Here is a 22,839-nt window from a genome sequence, read left to right on the forward strand (position 1 = left end):
CCGGGGTGGCCTGTGCCGGGGCGCACGGCGGCTGGGCTGCGGGGAGTCGCCCTCGGCCGAAAGGGCAGCGCGGAGCTCGGGCAGCAGTGCCCGGCTAGGGGCGCAGCGTCGCTGCGGCGGAGCCCGACTCTCCTCGGCTTCGTGCTCCGAAGGCGGCCGGGGTCTCCTCTGCCCCCGCCACCCGCAGCTCTCCGGTGGTGGCAACTCAGTTTCCCTTGCCCCAGGCAGCCTGGTTTCTCTCCCAGCCCGGGTGCCAGCGCGATGCTCGGGCTGCGGAAGGCGCTGGGACGCTGCGCAGGCTGGGTTGAGATTCAACTTCTGACCCGCGACCCTGTGCGTCCTGCTCTCTGACTTGAATGGGGAAGCAGTGTTTGCTTCCTCCCAGAGCCTTGCCGAGCCTAAGGCTAGAATCCTCCGCTGCGCGGGGGCCCTCTCTGGAGCGCGCGTGCGAGGTTGTACCTGTCCCTGTGTGCTCAGGTTTCCTCTCTGGCGTCCGACGTCTAGTTATGTTGGCGCTGGAGTCCCACGCCGCCGCCGCAGCGGAGGACACCTGCCCGTCCCGGGCCGCAGCGGCCGGATTTAGGACCCTGGGCGGCCATTTGGAAATGGTGTGCTCAGTCGAAGATGATTTAGTCCGGGATGCCTCTAAAAATATTCTTCGAGCGGATTAAACTGGACTGTGGAGCAAAGCAAAAGAGCATCCTGCTGCGAGTACAGTGCAAAAGCCAGTGAACTCAGTGGGTTTTAATTTGGAGAGATTGTGGATGACTTTAACGCAATCTGTTGGCGCCAGAACAGATACTATGTGGTGCCCCTAGCAACCTTACTTGGGGTAAGAGTTGGAAAATTTAAAAAAAAAGTAAGAATTGGTTTTATGTTGGAAAATGTTAATTTGCAAGTTAGCAAATTGATAACAGTATTAAAGAGCTCAGAAATTCACGCTATAATCCATAATTTCACCCCAGTATCATCATCTACACTAAGCAGGATTAATCCATTGCTACTAAGAGCCAAACAGATGGCATGCTATTGGAAATTATGGATTTCCCATGAATTTCTGTTTTAATGTAATGAGCTCGTATATTGTCCCATTACTAAGTCAGTCTTTAAACATTCCAAGTAAAACGACATTGGGAGAAAAAACAAACTCCAAGAAAATTGCATACCTGAGCAATTTTATCTATGGCGACTACTGAAAATATTTCACTTTTTGGATTTTATCCCGGCCCTTAGGTTCCTTACTCAGTTGTGGAGAAGAAGCGCGGTCAGACCTAGATCTTTTCTTAAAGTTTGTTCTTGTTCACAGACAGACAGTATCTGTCCCTTCCAGTGTGATTAGGTTCATGTAGTGAGGAGCTCAAGAGCCAAAATGAGGCTGTGGATGTAACTGAACAAATTAACCGACAGCTAACTGTGCAAAGTCTGTCATTAACGGATGATGGGTTACGGACATCATTGCTGTGCATGAAGTCAGTGTGTATAAATATTTTCCCCTCTAACTTATTAAAATAGGATTAATTAATTGATTAATAGCATCATTAAACCAATGAAAGAAGGGGTTCTGAAAATGTTCCTGCAAAAATAGTAAAAGTCTTTTTTAAAAAGGCAGCACAATAATACTTACCTGAGTCCTATCTGGTTTTAATTGTCATACTTCCATTGATGGCTTTGTTAGCATCTTTGGGCATCAGTTGTTTGTTTGTTGTCTGTGTGTGTGTGCTCCATAAGGAATTTAGATTAGATGATTCTGACACTATGCAGCTTTAACAGTCTGTAATTCTATTAGTTACAATTAGAACTCAGTGTCTGGTCATCTACTGCAAGATTTTCCAGATCACTCCCTCTCCCTGGTGGCTGCGGTGCCCTTTGATGTGCTTGGAGGTCACTCACTGGTTTGGCCCCATGGAAGCCTTTCTCACATGCTGATTGTCTGTCTCCTTATTGAATGGTGCTCCTTGAGGGAAGAGACCATTTCTAAAATCATCTTGGTATTCTCTGTGCCTGCCATAGTTCCTGACTCACAGTAGAAGATCAAAAATTCATGTAAGTTAGTGTAAGTGAACTAAGGACTGCAGCGATTTAAGCACAGTTAATAGATCGGGATTTAGTAGTGAACCGAGGTAGAGTTCATAGATTGGCAACATTTTGGCTTTGGAAAAGATGGCAGGCAGAACAGAGGCCAATGATTCTTAACCTTTCTTTTTTCCTGTGTACTTGACGGAATCCAGTCAGTAATCGCAGCTGTGATTAATAACCAAGAGGGGCTGGGGCAGGTGGGCAAAGGAGAAGGAAAGAAGATGCATGACCAAATCTTCCAAGGGCATCTCAGCAAACCTGAAAGCATAAATCCATAACTTGATTTTTTTCTAACATCTTCCCTTTTCAAGTGAAAAATATTGAAGAAGCAATGATAAGTATTTTCAAGGTTACTCTACTAGTGAGAGATTTTATGCTAAAATTTAAATGTTCTTATCTGATGGCCGTTGGCGCCATAAACTGGTTTATCTGGAACCTTCAGGGCAAAGGTTTTAAGTAAAGAAGGCAAACCTATGATTGATATTAAGATTTACTTCTCCCAGAATTTAAGATACTATGTGAAAAGGAGCCGCTCAGAAGTCTGCACTAGCTTCTTGGATCTTATTCGGGAAGGAAGCCTTTGCCAAGATCAGACTGGGCCCTGAAAGGATGAACAGAGTGACTTAAGGTTTTCACCACCCTGTGCATATTCCAAACTCTTTTCCACCTGTCATTAAGACCTCAGATTAACCCTGTACAGGCCTCTGGATGGCTATGGCCAGAAGAGGCTCCTGTTCACTCTGGTCCCAGGACTTTGGATTCTTCACTTATTCATTGAGTGCTTGGTATAAGCCAGACCCTGCTGTTAAATTGGTTAATACAGTGGTGAACTAAACAGACATAATTCTGGACTCTGTGGCAATTAGAGCTGATGGGCACATACACACAATTTACTCATTTGATAAATTTCATTCACTGAATGTATGTATCATATATGTGTGTATAGGTAAGGTGATATACATTTAATATACTCTAGAAATACCAGAAACAAAGTTTTTACTTTCTTGGTCCTTAAAGAGCATAGTGGGGGGGGGGGAGTAACAGATAATAAGTAAAGGATTAATTAATTAATTCAACAAATATGTATTGAGTGTCAGCCTTATGGAAAACACTGTTTCCAGGTTTGTGGCTAAGAACATAATAGATTGAGTCTAATAGAGTTTATTCACTAATGAGCGAGTCACGCACAGAACATATACACATACAGTTGTAAGTTCCAGGGAGAAAAAATAAGACTGGATCAAGGACAGTGCCAGGGGCTGCTGTTGTGGATGTTATAGTCAGGAAAGACCCTTCTTCCTGAATAGATGAGGTTTGAGAAAAGATCCAAAGGAAATGAGGAAGGAAACTTTGCAGATCTGGGGGAATGCCCTCTGGAAGAGAAGGTCCCGTGTGCATCCTGGGACCATCCAGGAATCAACGTGAAAATGGGAGCACAGGGAAGACTGGTGGAAGGTGAATGTGTGAAGTTGGTAGCCCAGGGGTCAGATGATATATTTTATGGTTAGGATTTTAGATTGGGATTGAAAGTATGAAGAATCATGAAGACAATGAAAATGACATGAGGATGGAGAATAATGGGAGAGGACCTATTTATTTAGACCGTGTTGGTTAAGGAAAGCTTCACGAGTAAGAAAATTTAAACTGAGTTCTGATGTATTAAAAAGATCCTTAGAAACAGCATTCTTGATAATTCTGGATAAAGGGAAGACGGCACCAAAAGCAACTAGTATGTGTATACTTTGATATACATCTATAACCAAACAAATGATCATAAAGAAAAATTACCAAGAAGGAATAACACTCTAAGTATTCATCCTAGGATAGAAATATGGTTTCAAGTATACTAAGAAAAATCTGTAGATCAGCTTTTTGCTTCTTATTGCGAGGCTAAAATATCATATAATTAAACTTTCAAAGGCATACTGAGCACTGTAATTTACATGTCACTATGCATAAATCTACATGTCGAACCCAAGTGGTCGTAATAGGAGGTATAGTCATTTTTAGTCTTAATATTTTATATTAGACAATGATATAGGAAGTAGTACCTATAACTTACCCTTGTGGCAAAGAGGAGAGGCTGATAAGGAGATGAGTGTGGAGTCTTCTTTGCCAGATTTAAAAATGTTTATAAGCAATAAACACCAGAGGTTAGTTTGCCCCAATTATAATCTGTAAAGCCAGGAATGACCTTCAGCTAAGCTCAAGAGAAAGGATGCAATCTATGATACTTAACACTTTCATAACAAAGAACATAGGAATACTTCACTGCATTCAATCACTCCATGGATTTAGGCACTTTCTTAAAGGCAGAAGCTCAAACTCTCCTTCACTCTTTATCTTGAGGTCAGAAAAGGTAATACAACATGATTCTTCAAATTTTCACATCTGTGTACCTTCTCCTTCTAACTTTAATCAGAATTGCTTTTTTTTTAATCATCATTCATAAACAAATAATACAAAGATCTTAGAGAAATATGGATAAATAAAACAATTACTAGGAGTAATTAAAATTATCTAATTTTAAATATTTGAGACTTTGTTTAGTGACACAATCAATGCTTTACCATTTGTTTTAGGTGCTAAATAAAATAAAATGTTGTTGTCATCTAACTTTTCTGTGAATTAAATGCAACTTGGATACGTTGCAGAAGTATAAATGGGAATCTTGATTCCTGGCTTCTAAAAAGTATTTTAATCTAAGATATTGATTAAAAAACTCTTGACTTGTTTTCTCTTTTAAAATATAAAACTTTTAGTCCTTTAAAAATTCTGATGTAAAACCTAAAACCAAGAGCTTTTATTTTGTGGGTTTCAACCTTATGGGAAAAAACTACATGAGCACAAAATTGAATGAAAACCCCATGGGTGCCACACTTTTCATGGAATTTGTGAGACATTAAAATTTTTCTTTCTTTTCTTTTCACTTTTTAAGGCATGTGGCGCATATTACTTTCTTTATCTCCCAATTCAAGCCTTGGGCAACTTCTAGCTTTCTAATCAACTGTATTCACCAGGTTTTATAAAATCTGTATTTGCCTGAGATTGCTTTTGCTCACTGTCCAAAGGGACTTGCCGTGTTTCTCTCTCCTTGTTTTTTTGTTTTTGTTTTTGTTTTAACATGAGGAGCAATTAGGAAAGAAGGAAAATAAAAATTAAGTTAGTTCAGGGTGCCTGCGTGGCTCAGTGGGTTAAGCATCTGACTTTAGATTTCAGCTCAGTTCATGATCTCATGGTTCTACAGTTCTTGAGTTTGAGCCCCGTGTCAGGCTCTACGCTGACAGTTTGGAGCCTGCTTGGGATTTTCTCTCTCCTTTTCCTCTGCGCCTCACCCATTTGCTCTATCTCTGTCTCAAAATAAGTAAACAAAAAATTTTTAAATTATTTCTTCTGTTGTTTTAAAGATGTATGCCCCAGTGATCATGACGGTGGAGAGAAAAGAAGAGGTGTTGACTATGGCATAAGGCTCTTGTCCTAAAAATTTTCTAACATCAGCAGCCAGACTGTTTTAGTCTACAAACATCAAGTGCTTGCTTAATTTCTCATGTTTTCTGTGAGCTTCACTACACATTAAAAAAGTTACACTTTCACTGAACTTTTTTTGGCAAATCAATATTTGAGTCTTTCATTCTGCATTATATAGTTACAGAACGCGTTCCAGTAGTCAGAATTCTGCCACATCCACCTTTCCTTTCTCTTTGATAATGAAAAATTGCAAAGAGGACCCACATTACAGAAAACTTTTGATTATTAAAAAAAGGAATTTTTCATTTAATGAGTTTTATATACTGTTTTCTTTTTATAAAATTTTTTAAGTTTATTTACTTGTTTTGAGAGAGACAGAGACAGGACAAGCAGGGGAGGGCAGAGAGAGAGAGAGAGAGAGAGAGAGAGTGAGAAACCCAAGCAGGCTCTATGCTGTCAGCTTAGGGCTTGATGTGGGGCTCAAACTTATGAAACATGAGACCATGACCTGAGCTGAAACTGAGAGCCCGCCGCTCATCCAACTGAACCACCCAGGCACCCCTATATACAGTTTTAAATTTGAAGAGAAATCAAGAAATGAATGATAAAACTTCCAGAAAAAGAATAATACATTTGGTGTGTACCTTCTAGTTTGGTGTGCTAGCTATTCAAACCCAGAGATGTATCTGGTGTGCTCTGATCATTTATGAAAATAATGTCTTTGATTTTGGCATGTTTTTTCAGAGATCACAACTAGGACTTAACTACTTAGTAAGGAAAAGGAAACAGAGAGAGCAGTATCAAATGTATACTGGCCTTAGGGATGCTATTATAAGTGCAAAGCCAATAGAGAGGTTTTTTTTCTTAATCTTGACATTCATCTGTTAGGATACAGTCTTCTCAGACCAGAGACCGTGCTGAATTAGTGTATGTAGAGCCCAACACACAGAGTCTGGCACACAGCTGGCACACCCTTAATATTTGTTGATTGATTGAATGAATGAAATTGACTTACCTGGACTAGCTGTCATGAACACATTTTTGGTGCTTGAAAAAAAAGCCTTTCATCCAAAAATAATATGAAAGGAGTGGCTACCTTACTTTATCACTTTGTTTCTGTGTGTGTGTGTAGCAAACTGTCTAGGGCCAAGGAAGGATGTGAAGTGCTGGTATTGATATCATAGCCTACTTGTATTGCCCACCTCCAGCTACTATTTTGATTAACTTGTTATTTGAACTACGTAAACTAGTAGTTCATGACATTACAGCTTTTATAGAAGCTTGTGGAAAATGTGAAATAGGTGAAGTGGATGATTACACTTTTGGATTTCTAGTGGTTGAAAAACTACTCCAAGGCAGTTTGGTTCTCTGTTCTATTCGACATTGTTACTGATATTTTGAATAAGAGTCCTGGAAGATTTAGATAGATGACATTGAACCAGGAGGAATAACAGATTATTTGAGAAACCCTATCAATATTCTAAAATTATATCTAGCTTGAATAGCAGGTTACAATATGTAGGACATTAAATATGGTTTTCACTCATTCATTCATTCATTCACTGGGAAAAAAGAGCCCGCCTTGGCTATTTATTGCTCTTGGTTATACTGTCCAGTGAACACTGCCCGACTAGACTCCACTCAGTTACTTTGAAAACCACTGACGGGCCATGTCTCATGATTCAGTCCTGGGGTGGAGCAGGGATGGTGTCAAATGGCAAAATTGCATTCCACAGCCAGCCTGGCTGATTTTGAATCCCTGCTTTTCCATTCACCAGCTCTGCAACCTCCAAGATTACTAAACTGTTTTGAATCTCCATTTACTTACCCGTAAACTGGCAAATGACAAAACTACCACTAACTTCATGAAATGTTGACTTTAAATGAGTTAATATGTATGAAGTACTTAGAATAGGTCATTCCTAGTAACCACTCAACAGTGATAATTAGGGGCATAGACAGAAGATATTTCTTGCTTTCAGGTCATACTAAGAGGTAGGGACTATTTATTTTGGAATTCTCTAGAAGCAAATGCATTTGGAGGTGCCTGGAGGTTGAAACCAAATGTTTCTTCATTTGCAAACCTCCTCTCCCCAAATCACTTCTTTCTTGATGCTTGAATGACACTTTTCTTCATAATTCTATTGGAGTACTTACTACACAAGATTAACTGCTTTTTTTTCTTTTACACTGCTGTCACCCTAACAACGTAAGTTACTTACATTTATCTTTGTGTACCCTTTGCCTATCACAGTGCCTGAAAGATAAATGCTCAGATGTGTGTTAAATACATCACTGGTTTGTCTTCATATGTTGCATAGTTTTGTGGGGGGTAAGACTAGGCAAATCAGCCAATGACACAAGAGAACAGTTTTTTATTCAAGAAAAAATTCCCTACATTTATTCTGCTCAAAATTCAGATGGGTACATTCCAGGAATTAGTGAACATCTTATTACTGGATTATTGAAAATGTGCAGGCAAAAGTTGAATAACGAGCTAAAAAAAACTACAGTAACTTTAAGATTCCGTAATAGTTTAAGACAGAGATTCGAGTTTACGTAGATGTTGTTTATATTTGATTTTATTTATCTTCAGATATCAAACAAATATGTATTAAATAGTTGCCTAGGGAAAATATAACCAAGAATGACTTTTTGACTCCTTTTTAGGGCTATTTAATTGTTAAACATCCCATCATGGTGAAAGGCATACATATGTCAGTCTGGGGTGTGAGCTCTGGATCCAGATGCCTGGGTTCAAATCCCACTTATCCCTGCCTCTTCCTTGTTATGTAAACTTGGCCTGTTGCTACCTTCTCTGTATTTTAGTTTTCACCTATAAAATTGAAAATAATATTTCTCTCCCTCCTGAGGTTGCTATAAAAATGACGTGGGAAAACATATGCAAGTGCTTAGAAAGGCCAGGTCCATACAAGTGCTCAATACTGATTGATTACCCCCCACCTCTTCTCCCCAGGGCATGCATTTCTCCCAGTGCTATAAATGGAAAGTGCACAGGCTTCAGATTTAGATAGATAGGGATTTGAGTTGCAATTCTGCCACTTCCTATCAGTGGATGCTTAAAATATTGTTTATTCTCTCCACATCTTAGTTCTCTCATACTTAATACAGGGCTGACATTCACTTTCTATGAGAATACAGTTCTTTGATTCTTCCTTCACTTAGTCATTCAAAGAAAAGTGAATGAGAGTCTACTTTTGTGCCTGGTAGCAAGTCAAGGGCTAGAGGTAGGGCTTGCGGTCTAGGGAAGATGGACATTAGGCAGATAATTTATGATAACGTAGTTTAAGGGTTATAATAATAGCTCACACATTGAGCATTTACTACACTACACTGCATCACATGACATAGACTACTACACAGCCAGGCGTTGCGCATAGATATCTTTTTGTTTCATTCTGATTAGTCCTCCAAAAATGAGCATCTGAGGCAGATGCTATTAGTATTTTGAAGATGTGGGAATTGAGGCCTTAAGAGGATAAATAAAGTGACTGAGACTCAACATGGTTGATTCTTGAGGCTTTCATCTTAATCACTGCTATACTGGAGAGCAAAGACCTAGGTCTGTAATAGGGTCTGTATCAAACTTGGGGGAATTTGAACTTGTAAACAACAGAAGATGCAGAGGTGCTTGCAAAGTCTTCAAGAGACAGACAGAAAGCACACCAGGAAAGCCTGTGACCTGAACAAAAGATAAATGACTTTCCTTAATGCTTACAAAAGGAATGGATACTAATGTTGGTAAGGATTAACTTAAGAGGTATATTTTAGGGGCGCCTGGGTGGCTCATTCGGTTAAGCATCCGGCTTCAGCTCAGGTCAGATCTCACGGTTCGTGGGTTCGAGCCCCGCGTCGGGCTCTGTGCTGACAGCTAGCTCAGAGCCTGGAGCCTGTTTCGGATTCTGTGTCTCCCTCTCTCTCTGACCCTCCCCTGCTCCAGCTGTCTCTCTCTGTCTCTCAAAAATAAAATAAAAAAGCAATAAAAAAAATTTAAAAAAGAGGTATATTTTAAAAGGTTAGCATGATTAGTGTAAAATAACAGATGTTTAATAAATGATCGTGCGTGTTGTTAACTTTTTAACAATGAAGAGCAAAATACCCAAAGATTCTAGAATCACAAGAGAGTACTAGCAATATTATGTTCCTTCCCTGTTGTGCCAGTGAACCAAGAGGAAATGACTGTGGCATTCAGATTATTTTTCAGTGACCTATACTGCACAGTCAAAACTTCTTTATAGATGTGGATTTTTGGCAGACTCTCATAAGTGAGTGATAATAGTATCCCAAATCCCTTCTCCTTACTGTCCTTGCTCCTAAGTGGGATTAGTGAGAGGAATTTGGGAATATAGCAGGACCTAAATTTCAGGCCCAAAGAAAATTGTGACTTTTTTTTTTCCTCCTTCAAAATTAGCTTTAAATGTCTTGAAGATTATAAACACTCTGTACTTACTCATTATTATTAAAATGCATACACTGAGGTTTTAGTATGGATTTCAGTGGTCCAAGCTCTGCCGTATTTGTTTAGCATTAAATGTGGAAGAGATGTTGCACCTAAGTAAAACTTAACAGATAAGTGACGTTGACTCATTGAGGCCCCAAACTTACTAACTTTTAACCTAAAAATTAATTTACTTTCCTTCTTTGGTACAGTGTATGTCCTCTAGGAAGTGGGATTTTTGTAAAGGATTTGTGGAAGATAAGACACAAATGTCAGTAAGACTTAATGCTCATTACTGAAGGAACGATAAGGTTTCCCTGAAGAGGAAATTCTGCATCTCTCCTGCTTCTCAGACTGATTTTAGTTAGTTGAGGTTGACAGATACCTTCCTCTGGATAAATGAACGATTCTGGACCATGTAGGCACTCATTTCTTCTGATGTTACATACTTTTCAAGGATTGCCAATTTGGCATCCAAATGATAACTGTAAAGAGCAAAATATTAAGATGGGCGTATGTTATGGACTGAATGTGTCTCTCCCCTTATTTATATGTTGAAGCCCTGGTCCCCAAGATGATAGTATTTGGACATGGGGCCTTTGGAAGGTCGTTAGATTTACATGAGGTCTTAAGGGCGGAGGCCCAAGATGGGATTATTGCCCTTATAAGAAGACTTCTGAGTTCTCTCTTCACTGATTGAGTGTACACATCTGGAAGGCAGAGGCTGCAAGCCAGCACGTAAACTGAAGGAATGGAATCTGCTGGCCCCTTGATCTTGACCTTTCCAGCCTCTAGAACTATGAGAAATAAATGCTTGTATTTTAAGCTACCTAGTTTATGATATTTTGTTATATTTAAGTCAGTTTATTGACTATGTTGACTACATCTACAGTCACTCTAAACTGAGACAGTGTAGCAGTCATCACATGGTCTTGGCCTTAACAATCCTCTGGCCTAGTAGTTGAACGAACTAGCCATAGGCGAGATTTATTGTACATAGATATGCATTAAAGTACACCTAGTTTCCCACTTAATTCCATTTTTTCCCCTCTCTGGGGCTTAGAAATCTCTGTCTTACATGTACTAACAAGGCTTCAAAGCTTCTTTTGGATTGCTCTCCATTATTTCCAGAGCTTGAAAAGAAAATACATTTACTTTATCTTCTTTTACAAGTTTCTCTGGAATATTTTTCAAGAGGAGATTTTTCCATTTGTCAATTATGTTTTCCAGATCTAAAGGAGCTCGTTAATATTGTCTTATATTCAAATAATACTTTGCTGATCTATTATTGATGCAGGCCTTTGCTTATCTTGCTGTTCTCTTCCTTTTTTTCTTTGTGATGGTAGCCCTAGGGTTGACAGTATATATCTTTAATTTAACACAGTTGTCCTTCAAATAATATACCTCAGATTGCTCACTCCCATCTTTTGTGCTATTGTTGTGCCCCGTGTTGGAAACCAATGATTCAACGCTACTAATTTTGCTTTGAACCAAGGATCACAGGCTATAGCCTTCAAACCAAATCCAGACTGTGAGCTAAGGTTGGTGTTTTACATTTTTAAATGGTTAGAAACCTCAGAAGAAGAATATTTTGACAGATGAAGATTCTATTAAATTCAAATTTCAGTGCTCATAGTAAAGTTTTATTGGAACACGGCCATGAACATTCATTTACATATTGTCCATGACTGTTCTGCAGCTACAAAGGCAGTGTTGAGAGTTGAGGAGCTGCAGCAGACCATTTGGTCCGTAAAGTGCACACTGTTTACTCTCTGACTCTTTACAGAAAATGCTTGCTGACCTCTGCTTTTAGAGCATTAAAAAAATAGAGAAAAGAACATGTCTTTTATATTTACCTTTAATTTAAACATTTAAGGGTCTTCACCCTCAGCTTTTAGTCTTCCTAGTCTTAGTCACCTGTGTTCCAGGTGGCTCTTTCTCCTTGCTCTCTGCCTTCCCCCAAGGGTAGACTGCTCTTGCTTGTTACTTGATATTTATTAGTCTAACAGGGGGCGGGAGAGGGTTTCTCCTTCTTCCTGGCCCAGCCTCAGTCTCAGGAGGGGCCTGTGCCTAAGGCTCAAGAATGGGGCTTTCTCAGTGATCCTGCCTCTTTGGTCAACAGACTAAGAACTGTGCTTCCATCATTGGTGGATCTTTTTTTTTTTTAATGTTTTTTATTTATTTTTGAGAGACAGAGAGAGACAGCAGGAGCAGGGGAGGGTCAGAGAGAGAGGGAGACACAGAATCCGAAGCAGGCTCCAGACTCTGTCAGCACAGAGCCTGACGCAGGGCTCAAACCCACGAACTGTGAGATCATGAACTGAGCCAAAGTAGATTGCTTAACCGACTGAGCCACCCAGGAGCCCCCATCATTGGTGGATCTTATGTGGGAGAGTTCCCTGCCCCTTCCTAGTGGTAGGGGATTTCTAATAGCATTGGCATAAGATCCTGGAACTGGGACTCTTTTTGTATTCTTTTCCCTCCCCATTGTTGTAGAGGTTTTTTCCTTTTACTTTCTTCTGGCTGTAATGGGTCTTTACTTCTGGTCCTCATTTTGATCCATTCTTTCTCAGGAGTTCCCTGGAAACATTTGTGGGAAAAAGCCTATGATATTTGCCTGTGCTCACTCTCCCTTTCAGCTTGGAGGAGTTTCTATGACCTTGCAAGTACTGTTTTTGAAAAGTTAACTCATCCTGTGTGAGCTATAATTCATATTAACCTAGTTGAGTAAGGAATTGTGTTCCCAGTAGGGAAGATAGGCTATGCAAGCATTTTTACAGCCTAGTTAATTTTTGGTACTGATTTGAACATCTGAGTAACTCTTTGGTTAGGCAGATTGTCTTTATGTTGTTACCCATATTTCACATTAAAATCCAATTTAGAGCCGAATCTGACTGAATCCGTAGTACGGCAGACTGAGCTAACACAGGGCGTCTCCCATTACACGCATCAAGATGTGCCAGATAAAATCTAACAGTTATGTAAAACTGTCCACAGCTTAGATTGCAAGGGAGAAAGCGTAACCTCCAGGTGCCAAAAATGAAATGGGAAGTGAAAGCCACAATGGTAATGGTTTTGAGCTGACATCTTGGTAGACGTGAAGGGAGGGAGATGAGAAATGTGACAGGCAGTCCCAGACTTGGAAATTCACCCCATGGCTGGCAGCAAAGCAGGAACTGGGGGTGAGGTATTAGATATGGAAACACCGCTACCTTAACCTGTGTTACTTAGCTTGGATTCTAAATGTATGCCACCGAGTTGGTTTAGGAAATATTCTCTCAAATATACATGAAATGATTCCTAAGCTAGAACAAACTAGAGGAAGAAAACTGAAGACGGTACTCTAGCTGTACACTGGCTTCTCATAGAACAAATAATCCCTGCCGAAGGTGCTCTCACAATTAAACATTAGAAACATATGAGAAGAGGGGCACCTGTGTTGGTTAAGCATTTGACTCTTGATTTCAGCTCAGCTCATGATCCCAGGATCATAGGATCAAGCCCTGCCTCAGGGCTTTTTGCTTAGCATGAAGCTGCTTGAGATTCTCTGGATTGCTCCCTCTGCCTTTCTGCCTCTCCCCCCCTGGCAAATAAGTAGGTAAATAAATAAAAAGAAAGAAACGTATGAGAAGAAGCCAGAACTTTGGACTGAGTATTCATGACAAATCAGTGAGTGAATGAAATTTGCCTTTTGGCTAAGGGAACAAAAATTCACAGAGAAGAAGGTATGTCTGAAAAATGAAAACAACATGATGTAGAAAAAAATTCAGAAAGAGACTATAAAATAAGCAATTTATAATTATTTTAAAGGTGTAGTTTAAAAAATGGAAACTATAAGGAAGCAATGTGACCATGAAAACGTAATAGGTATGTTTGAGGACCATTACTGAAAAATATGAGAAGAGAATACTGAAAGAAGATTGTTTTAAAAATAAAATAACATTAAATTAAAATTCTGAAAAATTTGAAAGGTCTTTATAAGATGATTTTTGTGCATTCACATACAAGAAAAAATTACTTACATAGGAACCTTTTCACTTTATCCGATGTTATAGGCTTATATTGGAAATTCCTGGAGATTTTGGAAGGAAGTTATTGTGAGTTAAAGATTAAATGAGCCAGGTACTCAGAGTGAACCTTATGCTCAGTTTTGGTTTTCTGAGTATTAATCTGGTCATGCCATCTCTTGTATTAAACTCTTAGGTGACTTCCTTTTGTCCAACATTCTTACTACGTTTTATATGTTGTTAATTTTACTAATTGAGGATTTGCCAAGTATTTATCTGTGCATGACCTTTCCCTTTTGCTCCTTAGTGTGCAAACTGGAACACAGTCTGGTACATTTTAAGTGTTTAATAAATAGTTGTTGAATGAACCGATAAGCTCAAGGTCTTGGCAATGTTGTTCTTTGTGGGAAAGTTCTTCCTGTCCACCTCGTCCCTTTTCCTGGAAAACTCCAAATTGTCACTGTTCAGGTTTCAGATTTTGGAAGAAATCCTGAGATCCCTGTTTTGTGCTTCCACAGCACCTTATGATGCCTGTTTATCACTCAGTCATTCATGCAGCAAATAGCGTTTCTGTGTTTGCTTTGTCCCAACACCTATTCAGGCCTTGGGAATGTGGTACCAAACACAACAGACCATCCCAACTCTTGTGAAGTTCATATTCCAGTGAGGTTGGAGTGGGAAGGGGCAGACAAGAAGTAAACCAGTACATACACAGTACTGGGTTTAATTGTAAGTAACCTGAAGAAACATGAAGCAAGCTTAGGGGGATGAGAGAGCTGAGGAAGTGAGGAGGCTCGATTACATAGGAGACCAGGGAGGTGCTCATGCATTAGATGTTTTTCAAGAGAATCTGTAAGTGAATGAGGCATTGGCCCTCAGGACAACTGGGGAAAAAGTGGTCTAGTTAGAAGGAAGGGCAAGGGTAAATGCCTTGAGGCACTAATGTTCTAAAAGTATTACAGGACAGCAATGAGTCCAGTGTGGTTGGAGCAGAGTGAACAAGGAAAGGGTAATAGAAGATGAAGTCAGATAGAGATTTTTTTCTTTTTTTTAGTGACTTTACTGTTACTACTGGGATAGGCATGGCAGTGAGGGAAGTGGATGGTTGTGACTTGTGCCTTGCAGATGGTCAAAGGAGCTCCAGGGGCTGAAGATGCAGCCCCAGGACCAGCCGCGAGATGGCGCCAGGCTGCACAGGCCACTTGAGGTCCCTGACTGGGAGATGGGAGTCCTCCAGTGATTCTAGGGGACTCCAGGACCAGCCCTCCACAAGACTGATGGGCCTAAACTCCTTTCTTCAAGCCTCATAGGGGGTTCGTTCCACTAAAGGGATCCTGCTCCCCAGTTCTGGGATCCATTTGAGGTGCAGTTGGGTGGTCACGTTTGGGACTGGGTCCAGCTCAGCCAACGCAGCAGAGGATCAGCGTCACCCAGCTCCTTTCCGCGCTGCTCTGCTCGGACGGTTGGGAGGGTCCCACACAGCCCAGTCCTACGACTGTGGTTGCTGAGGGCCACGTTGGCCGCCTCCTGGAAGAGGGCGTCTAAGTTTTTGGAGATGAGCCAAGCACTGGAGGGAGGCCCCTCACCCACGGACTGGCTGAGGCTGGAGCTTGCTGTTTTAAGGGCTTTGGTTTTTATTCCTAAGATATTAAAGCCACAGGATGGATTTTAGTTTGTACAAGCTCTCTGCTGTGTTGACCCGAGGGGGTAAAAAGTAGACAGGGAGATTAGTTAGAAAGTAATGAAGAGAATCTAGAACAGAGATGATGGTGTTTGGGATCTGGATAGTAACCAGGAAAACAGTGATAGGTGGTCAAATTCTGGGCAGATTTGGAACGTTGAGCCAGCAGGATTTGATGAAAGGTTGTATGTAGAGTGTAAGAGAAACCAAGTAGGCGAGGATGAATCAGGCCTCTGGCGTGAGTATCTGGAAAGAGTGAGGCTTCAATTTGCTGAGATCGGAAAGACAACGGACGAGCAGAGCAGAAGGGGTTATTTGAGGAGGAATATAAATTTGGACACACAAATGAAGAGTTTGAGTCGGCAGCTGTATATGGAATTCTGGAACTCAAGGGAAAAGTTCAGGATGGAGATATAAATAGGGGAATTATTAACATGTAGACAGTATTTAAAGCCATCTGGAGGATGAAAAGATGAAGGTTGTTGACTTGGCTCTGGGCAATTTCAACATTTAAAGGTTGAGATGATGAGGAAGCACCAGCTGGGGAGGACGCCCAAAAGAAGATGATGACCAGAAGCCAAGTAAGTGTGTTTAGGAATATGACAAGATGGTCTGTGTGACATGCTACCAGGTGACGCGAGGTGCCGTCTGGGAACTGACCATTGTGGACCCATGTGGACGTCATTGGTGGTCCTGACATTTCGTTGAAATACAGGTGAAAGCTTCATTGGAATAACTACAACAAGGGATAGACACAGATATTTTAGAGACAGAGTGAATGATTGTTTGGAGGACTTGCTTTCAAAGGTAGCAGAGAAGTCATAGAGTCGTTGGAGGAAGAGATAATACACGTATTCTTACAAGGCCTGTGTCTAAGAAAGGCAAGAACTGTATATTGTATGTTGTGGTAACAATTATCTCCATATTGTTGACTCTTTTCTGCGTACCGAAATACGTGACCCAAGTCATGTGCACAAGTTCGAGCAACAGGTACAAGTTAGCTAAAATTATAACCTCCAATTTGCTATTGTTTAGAATTTTTTTCAACTGATGTTGCTTTTTCTTGTAAATTGGACAAGAATATGTATTTTGACAGTGGTTTAAAAAATGAAGTGATCACAGGTAATGGGATTATTCCACATCTCCTCCCCAGTTCTCCAGCAGGCTTCATTATGCTAAGGACCGCATGCCACCTTTATTTCAGCAAAACCATGCAATGTGACAAATTAATTTGCTTAAAGTATTCAGCACAGGTACTTTTAATTATCTGTAGCAGAGTTCTTCAAATCATGGAGAAAAGAAAGTAAATCTATTTTTCTTCAACAAAGTAGAGTTTGATTTAAGTTTGGAGAGTATCAGGAAACTAAAGTCTTTAAGGAGTGTGGTAGTTATATGTGAAAGGTTGATACATTGCTAAGTGATGGTACACATTTACTTGATGAAACACATTTATTTCATCAGAGGATGGCCAATTGTACTATAGATCTGACATCTAGGAAAGCCTGACATCTACAAATGAATGAAGTCACAAAAGATAAGATGAAATCTCTAGGTTGCAGACAGATAGGGATGCTTAGCTGTGTTTGATGGATAATTGAGAGTGTTTTAGAGTTTTAAGCAAGGAAGTGAAATGATCTGAGCTGTGTATTTATTAACTAATGTGAAAATTGGTTGCAGTATTGAAATGTGTGGAGAAGAATAGTGTTTTACAAACACAACTCTGAGAGATTTTATTGGATGCTCCTGGAAAAAAGTTCCATGGTAAAACAAATTAGGAAATATCAGGTTTCCAAACACTGGATTAAAAAGGATTAAAGATGTTTCTTTAATGTAGTCTCTGACAGGCTTTGTGACTCTCCCAAGTCAAATGGACTATGCACATCATGGAACTCTTTGTTCAAGAACCCCTTATTCTTTAGAACAGTTTGACAGTTTGGGCCTGTATTATCACTGTGATCTGGATGACCAAACCTGAACTTGAGGAGGATTTATAGAAATGGGAAGAAAGGAAGAGATTATAATGAGCATGCTTTATTTGACTAACAGGTGGTGGAAATAGGGAAAGGAAAAAGCCAGAAGGGAAACATGTTGCTCCACAAAGCTGAGGAGTTTAGCTTAGCACTTAATGAGCTTTGAGATGCTGGGGGAACAACCAACTATAAACTAGGGCTTTGACCTGGGAAAGTGTTCAAGACTGGAAAGAAATTTCAGAAGCACAGACACCTGGAGAATAATGGGAATGATTAGAGCATGAATTAAGGGTATCGAAGAAATAATAGCTGCTGATATTGCTGCTGTTGTTGTTTTCAGGAAAAAGATGGGGTAGAGCAAAAGACTAGTTTTAGAAAATATATGGCAACAAGTACTTTAAAATAAGTACTGTTTTTTCAGTATATGACTAGCATAGTTTTCAGTGCTCAGACTGAGATATTAAAAAAATGTAAAAATGGTTTTCTGCTCAGCATATGAATTCACCATGGCAAGAGATTGTGATGCCTGCTTCAGAAATTGTGACATACTCAAGATACTGGGGCATTCAGTGTTTTGTGACAAGTCAGGAATTCCTCACTCTTTTAGCTCCGTCATTCCTTCTTGTAAGTATTGATGGTGATCCATGGTGTCCACTTCAGAATTGCAGCACTAGGTCCCCTCTCCTCTCCTTGCCATGCTCAGAAGTCTATCTTCTGGGCTTTCTGGAGAACCATTATTCTCAAAGAAGCATTTGTTCTCAGAACTGTGCCTGTCGGCACTTGCAGGTGTATCAGGGAAAGTGTAGGAATTTATTGAATGGCTGAAAAGCTGATGAAGCGCCACCACCTGAAACAAAACCTTTATTAAAAAAAGCAGAAATCTGAGATTAAGTAAAATACAACACACTATGTCCTTTGTTGTATTAATATGCTTGCCGTAATTGAGTCTACCTGCATTTATGTTTAGAATGAAATGGATGTAGCAAAACATTTAAATGCATTTTCAAGGTCAGAATGTGGAGTTTGGAAGAAAAATATGAAGCAGACGGTAAGCTCATAGGAAAATTAAGTCAGCCAGCTCTCCCCAGATGGTCACCTTTATACTGTTTTTGTAGCTTGTGAATTAGGCACCTGTGTTTTCTTCAACTCACTCTCTGCCATGTGATTTCCTGCATTTGACATTTTAATTGCAAATAAAAACAATAAATCCTGAATTTTTTCACTAAAAAAAACACCCCCCTTATGTTTTTTATTCTTATTTTTGCTTGGAATAAATAACATATTCATATTTGGGGATTCCTAAAATGCTTATTTAAGTTTTTACAATTCAAATTGTATGCTATGTCATGATAATAGAAGTGCAGGTACAGTTGTTTGACACACACAAAGATTTCTCTTTGCATTTTTCAGGAGACTGGCTTAGGGCAACTTTTAGGATCTGTTCAATTTCAAAATATATATTACATTTTTTTCTATAGATCTATGACTCATGATAAAGATAGCCATATAGATCTCAAACCTCATTCAATTTAAAATGTTCTTGAATGTGATAGATGTTCAATACATCCTCTACTCCCATGCATGAGAAGAACACAATATCTTTAAATAAACAATGATTTTCAGGCAAACAATGTACTTTTCTCAGTCACTGCTTTCAAACTTTTATGGCATTTGAACTGGCATTCTATTATTGAAATGTCAGATAAAGATAAGAAGGCTTACCTCTATCAGTACTTAACCCAATACTATAATTTCTTTTGCATTAATAAGTGTTAACATTGAGAAGCATGTAAAAGAAAAATGATTCCTGAGATATACATGATATTTTTTCTCTTTCTGTTACAGATACCTTTAATCAGTGTAATGGAAAATAAATTTGCTTAAAGCATTGATAAAATGTGACGAAGTATTTGTACACAAGTTAAGGTGCTCAGTATATGTACAAGTAAAAATAAGATAAAACTACTCAGTAAATTATGGCAGGAATGTGTTAATAGCACTTGAAAAGCAAATGCCTTTCAAATTAAACTTGTTTATGTATGAGTAATTTGTCTTGCATTAAAAAAAAAAAGGAGAGAGAGAATCCATGGTCAGATTTAAGGATTGGAATCTTGTTCAAATGATAAAACTAAGCTTATTTTATATAATATTCTCTTAAATGGAACAAAACCAAGTTACTTACTATAAATTCAAGACCTTGTTGAGTAAGTCATTTCAGGTTTATTGCATTTGCCTGTTTATTTTAGTTAATTAGATCCTAATGACTCATGAATTAGAAAAAGTACTAGTATAATTTTAAGGACATCTAGTAGTCTATGGGATTAAATTTTTTCATCTGACAAAATATTAAATTACTATTTAATCTAATATGAGCATCTGTTTTTACACAATTATGTTACTTGTGAATTTAAAAATTAACTCCTCATGCTTAGAGTCTACAACTCAACCTCCCAATTCATCTCATAGAACTTCCTTAAAATCACATTTAAAAATAGTTTCTGATACATTTTCACATATAAAGAGATCAAATATCATTATAGACTCAGTGAAATAAACTTTTGAATAACAGTGTGTGCTGAATAGCATTGAGCAATTCAACCCTCCCTCCAAACATTTCCTCCATCCTCTGAACAGTATTTTGTTTTATTATTTATTCTGTAAATGTTTAATGAGTACCTGTCATGTTACAGACTTTAAGCTAGGCATGGACATCAAAGCAAAACAAAAAGCAATCACGGTTCTTGTCCTCATGAAGCTTACAATCTACAGGAGAGAGAGAGTAGCCAAATAGTTGTGGAGATAAATGTAACGCTCCAATAATGATAACTGCTAAGAAGCAAAGACAGATGGTACTATGAAAGAATGATGACACATGGTAAACATTTAATAGTAGACATGTCGTGTTTGTTGGCTGGATTAATGAAAGAATAACTGAATGAAAGGGATAGCATAGAGACTTGTCTTAGAGAAAACTTCCCTGAGGAAGGTATGTTTGATCTAAGATCTGAAGCATGAAAAAGCATTCACTTGGTAAAGAGTGTAGGAAAAGGGATCTAAAACAAAAATGAAAACAAGGCTTGGTGACAAGATAGAACATGACAGATAAAGAAGAATAAGCCTGTAATAAAAGTTCAAAATAGAACATGGAGCCTGCAACAAAAGTTCAGAATAGCTGATGTGGGTGGTCTTTATTCACAGACAACATGATTGTCTTTGTAGAAAATCCTACAGAATCTACCAAAAAAGCTACTAAAACTAATTGACTTGTATAAGGTGAGAAAATATACAGTTAGCGTTAAAATGTCAATTGTATTTCTACATAATAACAATGAGCAATTAGAAACTAAAATTAAAAAAACAGTATTATTTACAGAGAATCAAAATCATGAAATACTTAGAGTCAAATGTAACAAAATATGTGCAAGAATTGTGTACAAAAAATTACAAAACACTGCTGAAAGAAATCAAAGATGTAAATAAATGGACAGGCATACTATTTATGGTATTGGAAGACTCAGTATTGGAAAGATGTTAGTTTTTTCTAAACTGTTACAAAGATTTGACACAATTCTAGTTAAAACATCAAGTCTTTTTTTTTTTAATAGAAACTAAGTATAAAATTTATATGAAACTGCAGAGGGTATAGGACAGCAAAATTGAAAAGAAGAAAAAAGTTGGATTTATAGTACTCTTTTATTTCAAAACTTATTCTAAAGATATAATAAGAAAGGGTAATATTCGTTAAGCATTGATATATAGATCAATGAAATAGAATAGAGCTTAGAAATAGGCTCACATTGGGGTGCTTGGCTAGTTCAGTCGGTCAAGGGTCTGACTTCAGCTCAGGTTATGCATGATCTAACAGTTCATGGGTTATAGCCCCATGTTGGACTCTGTGCTGACAGCTCAAAGTCTAGAGCCTGCTTCAGATTCTGTGTCTCCCTCTCTCCTCCCCCTGATTATGCTGTCTCTCTCAAAAATAAATAAACATTAAAAAAAGAAATAGACTCACAAATACATAGTCAATTGATATTCAATACTTACACTCAGAAACTCAGTAAGGAATGGCTAGTCCTTTCAATAAACGGCACTATACAAATTGGATACCTGTATGCAACAGATTGAACTCTATCCTTCATGCCATACTCAAAAATGAACCCAAAATGGGCTATAAATATAACTGTAAGACTTGAAACTATATTATTTTAAAAGAGTATAGGAGAAAATCTTTAAGACTTTGGGTTAAGCCAAGATTTCTTAGATTGACTGTAAAACACATGAACCATAATAGAAAATAGTGCTAAATTTAAAATTATGGGTTTTCAAAAAAGTAAATACAATAAAATAATTGGTTTTCAAAAGATATTAAGAAAATTAAATAAAAGCCTAGGTATAGGAGAAAAATTTGTAAAATATAAAATATATCTGATAAAGAATTTTTATCTAGAATATATAACGAACTCTTAAAATTCAATGAAAGAAAAGAAATGACCCAATTTAAAACAAAAGATTTGAATAGACATTCCACCAAAGAAGATGTATAAAATGGCTCCAAGTAAGCATCTGAAAAGATATTCAATACCATTTGCATTTAGGAAAAAGCAAATTAAAACTACACTAAAGATACTTGTATTAGGATTTTTTGAATAGTCCTTGTTTCTGTGTCTGATTTTTTAAAAAGGTAAACTGTATGCTGCATGATTATTGTCCCAGTTACAGACAAGGTAGAAATAGTTTTCTCATACAAGATCTCCTATCTTTTTTTTTTAACCTTAAAGTAACTTTTTATTTATTTAATTTTTATTTATTTTTATTTTTATTTTTTTCCATAATATTTTATTGTCAAATTGTTTTCCATACAACACCCATTGCTCTTCCCCATAAGTGCCCTCCACCATCACCACCACCTCTTTTCCCCCCTCCCTCTTCCCCTTCAACTCTCAGTTCATTTTCAGCATTCAGTAGTCTCTCAAATTTTACATCCCTCTCCCTCCCCAACTCTCTCTCCCTCCTCCGCTCCCCCTGGTTCTCCATTAGGTTTCTCCTGTTTTCCTGTTAGACCTATGAGTGCAAACATATGGTTTCTGTCCTTCTCTGCCAGGCTTACTTCGCTCAGCATGACACCCTCAAGGTCCATCCACTTTCCTACGAAGGCCCATATGTCATTCCCTCTCATTG

General features: G+C 38.5%; 1 protein-coding gene across 1 annotated transcript in view; it reads left to right on the plus strand.

Annotated features, from left to right (window-relative positions):
* LIN7A (lin-7 homolog A, crumbs cell polarity complex component) overlaps positions 1-22,839 on the plus strand; it is a 120,904-nt gene that overhangs the window by 617 nt on the left and 97,448 nt on the right. The window lies entirely within an intron of this gene.

The sequence above is a fragment of the Suricata suricatta genome, chromosome 10, assembly GCF_006229205.1.
Source record: "Suricata suricatta isolate VVHF042 chromosome 10, meerkat_22Aug2017_6uvM2_HiC, whole genome shotgun sequence".
In the NCBI taxonomy this organism is placed as follows: Eukaryota; Metazoa; Chordata; class Mammalia; order Carnivora; family Herpestidae; genus Suricata; species Suricata suricatta.